The 10,578-nt window shown below is 37.4% G+C and overlaps 1 pseudogene; it reads right to left on the bottom strand.

Annotated features, from left to right (window-relative positions):
• Positions 1 to 3,772: 3,772 nt before the first annotated feature.
• The window catches only part of LOC131160829 (uncharacterized), a 41,946-nt pseudogene continuing 35,140 nt past the window's right edge, over positions 3,773 to 10,578 (bottom strand).

Here is a 10,578-nt window from a genome sequence, read left to right as displayed (position 1 = left end):
GATCCGTTTTTTACCAAATCGACGATTTGAAGTTGCCACGCTACTCCTGGGGAAGTTCTCTTCAAGTCTTCTAGAGTAGATCATTGGTGGGACTAACTTGGACTCCATCCCAAGTTCAAGGTAAGGCTTTTTATTAAGTATTTGGCATTCCTACAATTGTAGAAAATGTAGCACTCAAAGAAATGCTGAAGTTTTGTTCGGGGAAATGTTGTTTTCAACGTGTTGAATGGGGAACCCTGTAGGTGCAGGACTAGTCGTTTTAGGGGCTTTCTAATAGTTAGGTAAGGGAATAAACTAAAACAGTAATTTTCCATGAAAATTATTATTAATTAATAGCAGATTAATTTTTAGAAAGCATGTATTATGTATGAGTATATTTGGGAATATACATATATACTTGGGAAATTACTGTTTTTACATAGGAATATGTGTTAACGTAAAATGTCAGGAAATGTGATTTCAAAACAGAATTCATGATTTTATTCAGTTTGTGAGGCATGAATATTATTTCATGTATATTGTATTATGTTAAGACATTTACAGAAAAAAAAAAAACATGTTTATAGTTATTTTCAAGAATAACATGATAAAACGGGAAATTATGGTTTCTAAATATATGATAAACAGTACATATGCTCAGTTCAGTATTTATGATATGTTCAGCACAAGGTCATGATTGATAGTTGGCGCAGTTATGTATGTTATCTGGCACAATGCCACTGTTATGTATGTTATTCAACGCAAAGGCGCAGTTATGTATGTATCCGACGCAAGGCCATGATTATTTATGTTATGATAGAATTCATAAAATGCTATCAATCTATTTATGTTAAAAAAGTATATGATTATGTACTATATGTTATTAGAACCCGGATAATAGTGGAGGTCCATTTTCGAGAGCACGATACCGTAGCTATATAGTTCAGTTCAGTTCAGACTTATGCTAACTACCCCTACCAGAAGAGAGGGTGGGAGATGGATTGTCAAAGTGGCTTTCAATGTAGAGTTGTAGACGTGTACCTGGAAGTTTGGACCAGGGTGTGGTGGGCCCATCGTACTTACAAACATTTTTTACTCAATAGTAGTCGGCCAGCTAGCTATTCATCCTGGGTATATTTCAGTACTACTATTTATAGAAGATGATTTTATGAACATTGAGATACAGTATGATTTAGTATAACTGTGAAATTGTATGTTTATCTAGTTATGATATTATCAGTGTTTTTAGACATGTAATATGTACTGTATATATCTATTATTGGATGCAAATATTCATGTTGCACACAACTTTATTTATTTTATTTCCATTACTGAGAGATGTCTCACCCTAGCTTTAACCATTTTGGGGAACCCAGAAAGATAAGCGGATTGATCTCCACGTGGTTGAGGCAGTTGTTCTACCCTGCTAGAACTAGGTTCAATAGGTTTTTTATGTAAGATCTTAGTTTTATCTTTTGGTGTTTTTATGATTTTATATATACATCTATAGAAATATAGTGGAATGTAAGTATCTCAAGTATTGTATTTTATGGTTGGGTCAATGAAATTATGTTTACTATTGCTTAGGTGTCCACTGTGTGTAACAAGTGTGTCCTTTTTACCCACGGGTTCAGGTTGACAATATTATGTTATAAGTTAATGGTATCAGGGTATTTAATATGGTTGATTATATAGTAAATTAAGTAGGTCGTTACATTGAGACTGGCGCAGAGGAGCCGATTTCGGATCTTTATCGGGGAACACACCAAAGGCGATTGGGGGAGTGGTGCCACAGTGTGTAGGGCATACATGTAAGTCAAATATATTATTTAGTTCATTATTTTATTCAAAACATCGATGTTGTATTCTTATTTCTTCATTTTTATCATTTTTCATGACTGAAAATAGGAGAAGATGCTTGAGCTAAGGGATACACCCATTCTAGATGGGAGTCAGCCATTGATAGAATATAAGATCTCCACTCAGGTTGATACGGAACCCCAAGAATAAACGTTCGGAGACCCCAAATCAGATTTATCAAAACCCCAAACCCAAAATAAGATTCGAAATGGTATAGGATCCTTGACCTATTGCTTGACGTGAAGCACAAACCAAGAATATCAAATTAATGGATGAACGCCACAAAGGTAGCACCTTTGATAAGTTCGGTGAAAGTTGAATGAAGAACTTGAAGAGAAATAACCTCACTTGAATTCTATTCAGAAAAAATCAATATTCTTTAATACAATAGAGAGTTGACTACTTATAGAAAATAAAAGAAACCCGTGACATCAGTTTAGCCAATAGAATTAAGCTATGACATCAATTTGGCCAATAAAATAATCCCACATAACCTTAAGCATGCCATGTCATTTAATGAAACATGTGCAAGTCACATGCCATGTGTCATTTAATGAAACATGTGCAAGTCACATGCCATGTGTCATGTCATTTAATGAAACATGTGCGACTCACATGTCATGCTTAATTGACACAATTGGCCCACTATTTAATCCATAAAAATTCCCCAAACAGCCCTTATTGACTTAAGGTTCCAGCTTCACACGCCTTTAGACAATTTAGCATCTTGGGCTCTTCAAGAAAGTCCTTTTCTTTAGTGTCCATGGCCCTCATTGACTCTTGCTCAAACAACTTCTCAATTAGTCCTTGCATAGCCTCCTTGACCTTCTTGGCTCTAGCTCTTGTGATGGGTCCATTTGGCACGTGCAGATCATCATGTGGAATTGGAGCTTGTGGGTTCATATCATTCCCCCTTTCTTCAAAAAGATTCGTCCTCGAATCATCACCTACATCAAAAAGGATAAATCAGAAACGTTGAAAGTTGCATTGACCTTATACTCACCCGGGAGATCCAACTTGTATGCATTATCGTTGATCTTTTCTACCACTTGAAAAGGTCCATCACCCCTCGGTGTAGCTTTGTTTTCCTTTTAGTAGGAAACCTCTCTTTTCTCATATTCACCCATACCCAATCTCCTGGTTCAAAAGTAACGAACTTGCGCCCCTTATTAGCTTGAGATGAATATTGTCGGTTCTTCTTTTCGATGTGCTGCCGTGCTTGTTCATGGATCCTCTTCACCAAGTCAGCCTTGTGTCGGCCGTCTAAGCTAGCTATCTCATTCACAGGTAGCGGTATCAAATCCAATGGAGTCAAAGGATTAAAACCATAAACAATTTCAAAGGGAGAAAAATTAGTAGAAGCATGCACAGTTCTATTATAAGCAAACTCAACAAGTGGTATACATTCTTCCCATGATTTTAAATTCCCTTGAATGACCGCACGCAATAAGGTTGCTAAATTCCGATTAACTACTTCGGTTTGACCGTCGGTTTGAGGATGACAAGTAGTAGAAAACAATAGCTTAGTTCCTAATTTTCCCCATAAAACCTTCCAAAAGTAGCTAAGGAATTTAACATCCCTATCACTCACAATTGTCCTTGGAATGCCATGCAATCGCACAATGTCCCTAAAAAATAAATTGGCTATATTTGTGGCATCATCAGTTTTATGGTAAGGAATAAAATGTGCCATTTTAGAAAATCTATCAACCACCACAAATATAGAGTCCCTACCGTCTTTGGACATAGGCAAACCTAATATGAAATCCATTGAAATGTCTACCCAAGGTTCACTAGGTACAGGCAAAGGAGTATAAAGGCCATGAGGTAAGACCTTAGACTTAGCTTGTTTACATGAAATGCATCTAGAACACACTCTCTCTACATATCTATGCATATGTGGCCAAAAGAAGTGTTCATGCAGAATATCTAAAGTCTTTTGTACCCCAAAATGTCCCATCAAACCCCCACTATGTGACCCTCGCACAAGCAATTCTCTTAGGGAGCAGTTAGGCACACAAAGTCTATTCTCCCTAAACAAATATCCATCATTCCTATAGAATTTATGAAACGCAACTTTATCACATACCTCATACACATTAGCAAAATCAGAATCTTTAGCATATAAATCCTTTATGTACTCAAAACCCAATAGCTTAGTGCTAAGTGTAGTAATTAAGGCATACCTGCGAGAAAGCGCATCAGCCACGACATTTTCTTTCCCCTGCTTGTACTGAATGACATATGGGAAGGTTTCGATGAACTCTACCCATTTGGCGTGGCGGCGATTTAGCTTACCTTGCCCCTTCAAATGCTTTAAAGATTCATGATCAGAGTGGATCACGAATTCTTTAAGCCACAAGTAATGTTGCCACGTCTCCAATGCCCGCACCAAGGCATACAGTTCTTTATCATACGTGGAGTAGTTCAATGCTGCCCCATTGAGCTTTTCACTAAAATATGCAATGGGACGCTTATCCTGCATCAAAACAGCTCCAATACCAATCCCGGAGGCATCACATTCAATCTCAAAAGTTTTAGTGAAATCAGGTAAAAGCAACAATGGAGCAGAACACAACTTATCTTTAAGCATTTTAAAGGAATGTTCTTGTGCAGTACCCCATTTAAACCCCACGTTCTTTTTTATTACTTCAGTTAAAGGTGCAGCAATGGTGCTAAAATCTCTCACAAACCGCCTATAAAAACTAGCCAGCCCATGAAAACTACGTACATCAGTCACAGATTTAGGTGTTGGCCAATCTTTTATTGCTTTCACTTTTTCCTCATCCACTTCTACGCCTTTAGCACTCACCATATAACCCAAGAAAATAACCTTTTCCATGCAGAAATCACATTTCTTTAGGTTAGCAAAAAAATTTTCTTTTTTAAGAACATCGAGTACACCTTTCAAATGATCCAAGTGATCATCAAGATTCTTGCTATACACTAGGATGTCGTCAAAGTAGACAACAACAAATCTGCCTATAAATGCACGCAACACATGATTCATCAAGCGCATGAAAGTACTAGGTGCATTGGTTAGACCAAAGGGCATAACCATCCATTCATACAAACCGTACTTTGTCTTAAATGCAGTTTTCCATTCATCACCCGGTTTCATTCTTATTTGATGGTAGCCACTTTTTAAATCAATTTTAGAAAAGATGCAAGAGCCATGCAGTTCATCTAACATGTCATCTAGTCTAGGGATAGGATGGCGATACTTTACAGTGATTTTATTGATGGCTCTACAATCGACACACATCCTCCATGATCCATCTTTCTTCGGTACCAGTAGCACGGGTACCGCACATGGACTCATGCTCTCCCTCATATGCCCCTTAGCAAGCAGCTCCTCAACTTGTCTTTGAAGTTCCTTAGTCTCCTCGGGGCTGCTCCTATAGGCTGGACGGTTGGGAATCGTAGCCCCGGGAATGAAGTCAATCTGATGCTTAATTCCTCTAATTGGTGGCAAACCATTGGGCACGTCCATAGGAAAGACATCCTTGTATTCCTACAGCAAAGAAACAAGAGCACTAGGCAAGGAAGAGGTGAGTTCGTTAGTGCTCAATAATGCCTCCTTGTACATGAGTATAACGAGAGGTCTTTGTGCATAAAAAGCTTTCATACACTCTTTTTCTTTTGCATACAAACTCACTTTTTCCTCTCTCGTTGTTTTTCTCTCATTTTTACCACTCTTTTTTTTTTTTTCTAATTTCAATGCTCTCTGCCTCTCCTTTTGTTTTATTCTCAGCCTCTTTTTTGTTTTTCTCATCATTTGCTCTTTTCAATCTCACTTGATCTTCATACACTTGCTTAGGAGTCAATGGTACAAGGGTCACACTTCTCCCATCTTTTAGAAAAGAATACCTATTCTTGAACCCATCATGAGTGACACGTCGATCATATTGCCATGGCCTGCCCAATAAGATGTGACTAGCATGCATAGGGACCACATCACATAGAATCTCATCAGAATATTTTCCAATTGAAAATACAATCAACACTTGCTTATTCACCCTAACCTCCCCACACTCATTCAACCATTGAAGTTTGTAAGGCCTAGGATGTTTTATGCATTGCAACCCTAACTTCTCTACTAATGTGGCACTAGCTACGTTAGTGCAGCTCCCTCCATCAATGATCATGCTACACACCTTATCATTGATGTAACATCGAGTATGAAATATATTCTCACGCTGCTCCTCATTTTCATCTTTCACCACATGCATGTTTAAAGCTCTCCTAGTTACTAATGCCTCACCATGGACAGCATAGTTAACATCGCTAGAATCTTCTAGTGAAGGCATGGACTCATGATCGCTCTCTTCATCATCAGTCTCAATAGTACCATCATCTCTCATAATCATTGTTCTTTTGTTTGGGCATTGTGATGCAATAGGCCAGTCCCTAAACACCTAAAACACTTGGTATTTCTGTACCTACTAGATTGAGAAGAAGTTATACCTTTTTCATGGCTGCCCACTTTGTCTTTGCCTTTCTCCTTCTCTTCCTTGGATTTGGAAACAACCATTTCTTCTTTTGATTTCCCCCAATTCGGTTTCCATGTGGAATGGGAAGCCGAAGTTGTTGTAGCATGCTTGTTTCCACACTTGTGTTTGAGTTGCCTCTTTACTTTCATTGCCATATGCACCATGTCCTCTAACTCCACATAGTGCTGCAGCTCCACTATGTTAGCAATTTCCTGGTTCAACCCATATATGAATCGTGCCATTGTAGCTTCTCTATCTTCCTCAATATTTGCCCAAATCATAGCTATCTCCATCTCCTTGTGGTAGTCCTCCACACTTTTGGTACCTTGGGTAAGGCTTTGAAGACGTTGGTGTAAGTCTCGGTAGTAGTGGTTTGGTACAAATCGCTTCCTCATCACCGCCTTCATTTCAGCCCATGTCTGGATAGGTCTTTCCATGTTTCTACGCCTACTAAGAAGAATTTGATCCCACCATACCAGTGCGTAGTCAGTAAACTCCACAGCTGCCAATTTCACCTTCTTTTCTTCGGAGTAGTTATGACACTCGAAAATGAGCTCAACCTTCCTCTCCCATTCAAGGTATACATCCGGGTTATTTGTCCCCTGAAAAGGAGGAATCTTCATTTTGATGCTTCCGATGTTTCTATCAATGTTATCTCGACCCCTTGGCTCCCATCGAGGTTGTCGCTCTTGCCTAGCACCTCGATAAGCAAATCTTCCCATACCTCCATGTTCATCATCACTTGCTTCGTTGCTACCTATATCATATTCAAATTCAGCAATCGGAGGAGTATGTGGCCTTTGCCGCCTTTCATTGGATTGCCCTCTTCTCAATCCATCAATTGCAGCGTCTTGTCTATCCAATCTATCTCTGAACTCCCCAAAAACCGTATTGAGTCTTTCAAACTGTTGTTGAATGGCTTGCAAGGTGAAGAATGAGTCTTGTGGAGGGTTCTCATTCTCGCTACCTTTGCTGGAAGTTTCAGCGCCAACCACCTTTCTACTCATAATTTCAAACCTGCAAAAAGGATATTAGAGAGAAAAAAAAAATTCCTCACTCACTCCTTTACGTGTTTACCCTCCAAACAATGACATTCAACGCTCGTGTTTTTGACACAATTTTTTTTTTGGCTTTTTCCCTCTGATGCGCTCACACACTCGTGCCTCTTACCACTCAGGATTTCTCTTTTAGTTCTTTAATGAACTAATCCCAAACAAATCAAATGCAACTAAATCAATGAAAACAACTAAATCAAGACACGAAACAACGAAGGAAAGACAAAAAGAAGTCAAGAAAAACAATAATGACGCGAACAAAATAAAAAGAAATTCAATGGACCAACTCGACCAAGGATATATTCAAACACATATCAGAATAATAAGTTGCTGCCTCCTCTTTTTTTTTTTTTTTATGACTGCAAAATATTGCCCTTTCTCTTTTTCTTTTTTTTTTTGGATGCACAAAATGGTTTTTTTTTTTTTTTTTAATGTGCTCTAATCAGCCTTGCTGTATTTCTTGCAATTTCTAGCCACAAAAGATTCAATCTTGATGGTGGACAATATTAAAGAAGAGTTGGAAAATTTCAAAAACAAGAAAACAAGATAGGTAGATCGGAAGATAGAAGAATATGAAATAAGGATAAATCATTATAAGATAAAAAAATTTTCTAAAGCAATCAAGAAAAATAAGATAGATAGAACCTGATTTGAACCAAAGCTCTGATACCAAATGATACGGAACCCCAAGAATAAACGTCCGGAGACCCCAAATCAGATTTATCAAAACCCTAAACCCAAAATAAGATTCGAAATGGTATAGGATCCTTGACCTATTGCTTGACGTGAAGCACAAACCAAGAATATCAAATTAATGGATGAACGCCACAAAGGTAACACCTTTGATAAGTTCGGTGAAAGTTGAATGAAGAACTTGAAGAGAAATAACCTCACTTGAATTCTATTCAGCAAAAATCAATATTCTTTAATACAATAGAGAGTTGACTACTTATAGAAAATAAAAGAAATCCATGACATCAGTTCAGCCAATAGAATTGAGCTGTGACATCAATTTGGCCAATAAAATAATCCCACATAACCTTAAGCATGCCATGTCATTTAATGAAACATGTGCAAGTCACATGCCATGTGTCATTTAATGAAACATGTGCAAGTCACATGCCATGTGTCATGTCATTTAATGAAACATGTGCGACTCACATGTCATGCTTAATTGACACAATTGGCCCACTATTTAATCCATAAAAATTCCCCAAACAGCCCTTATTGACTTAAGGTTCCAACTTCACACGCCTTTAGACAATTTAGCATCTTGGGCTCTTCAAGAAAGTCCTTTTCTTTAGTGTCCATGACCCTCATTGACTCTTGCTCAAATAACTTCTCAATTAGTCCTTGCATAGCCTCCTTGACCTTCTTGGCTCTAGCTCCTGTGATGGGTCCACTTGGCACGTGCAGATCATCATGTGGAATTGGAGCTTGTGGGTTCATATCACAGGTGTTTGGGGAACGAATGGGGGGTTGGGTGAAAGGTCTTGGGAGTGGATACATCGCCCTAATAGCATCATCTTCTACGAGTGCGGCGTCTCATGCTGAGTTTGAACGAGCGTGTCGAGACATGAGGGCTTGAGCGGATTAGATGGCTCAGCGTATGTAGACAATGGAAATGGAAAATCAGCAATTAAAAGATACGGTGTCCAGCTATGGTCTGGAGAACTAGCAGCTAAAAGAGAAGTTGTCCAACTTTGAAGCCAAGCTGGAGTTCCTTATGAACAGGCAAGCATAGCTCGAACAAATGATGCACCAATCTCGTCCAGATGTTGTAGGTGGCTCCTCCTCTCATTGGAAGGTATGTAAAAGGTAGTTTGATTTTACAATATATTTGCCATTATGGGGTTTTGTAGTAATAATATGAAATCAGTAAATTCGGTAATTTGAATTTAATATTACTTGGTATAATTAGCAATTATGTGGGTTTTGGAAAGTATTAAGCGTATGAGGGAAAGATGAAGCTCAAAATACTAACAATGCAAATCAATTTTTGAAGAATTTAAGTCTTTTTGAACCTCCTTATATTCCTTGCTTCGAAAGTCTAAAATCCAAGATGACTTACAATTTACAGTTTACAACCTTATGCATGTGAAGAAGATAACACACTAAAAAAGAAATGAATGGTTCATAATATGGAATTGCCTAGGCATTTTTTAAATTTTAACCGAGTTCACAAGGTATGAGTAACTTGGATACATTCTGCAATAAGTGTTTGTTGTAGTACAAACAAATGGCACTTTTTTTTAGAAAAGTGCTTATTTTAAGTGATAAGTTTTACAAGCGCTTTTCTTAAGTGCTCCGAAACGATGACGAAGTTCATTTTCGTTACCTATTAGGTTGCATATGACTACTTATTTATTGATTGCATGCTAGTCACAACTATTGCGTGTTCATTGAATATCTTGTGAATATACTGGATTGAGTTGATACTGGTAGTATAAATGCCATTTGCATGGCTGATGCAAGTTTGTGTACTGCATGTTGGTAGTGAATCTAGGATTCTCGCATGCCCTTCTATATATATATATATATATATATATATATATATATATATATATATAAACTCCTTTTCAGGTCAAATTTTTTGAGAAATTGTTCAAATTATAGTTGGCATGCTGCTGAAATTTTGTTAAACTTTTCTCAAAAATGAAATCAGAAATGATTTTACTAAAACTATTTTTGAAAGGATGAATGAAAATCCTTTATAGCATGTTGCATACTTGAAATGAAATACTTGCTATATACCTCTTATTCTAACATATTGTTTTATTGTTTTATCTTTAAACTTCATCTCCAATGAAGTAATGCTTAAGAACTTAATATAGTGCATGCTAATCACACCTATTGCGTGTTCATTGAATATCTTGCGAATGTGCTGAATTGAGTTGATACTGGTAGTATAAATGTCATCTACATGGCTGACGCAAATTTGTGTATTGCATGCTGGTAGTGAATCTAGGTTTCTCGCATGCCCTCCTATATATATATATATATATATATATATATATATATATATATATATAAACTCCTTTTCTGGTCTTTTTTTTTTTGGGAAATTGTTCGAATTACAGTCGACATGCTGCCAAAATTTTGTTAAACCTTTCTCAAAAATGAAACCACAAGTGATTTTGCTAAAACTGTTTTTGAAAGGATGAGTGAAATTCCTTTATAGAATGTTGCAT

Source organism: Malania oleifera, chromosome 7 (assembly GCF_029873635.1).
Source record: "Malania oleifera isolate guangnan ecotype guangnan chromosome 7, ASM2987363v1, whole genome shotgun sequence".
In the NCBI taxonomy this organism is placed as follows: Eukaryota; Viridiplantae; Streptophyta; class Magnoliopsida; order Santalales; family Ximeniaceae; genus Malania; species Malania oleifera.
Note: the sequence above shows the minus strand (reverse complement) of the source record. Positions and strands in the feature narration are given on the sequence as shown.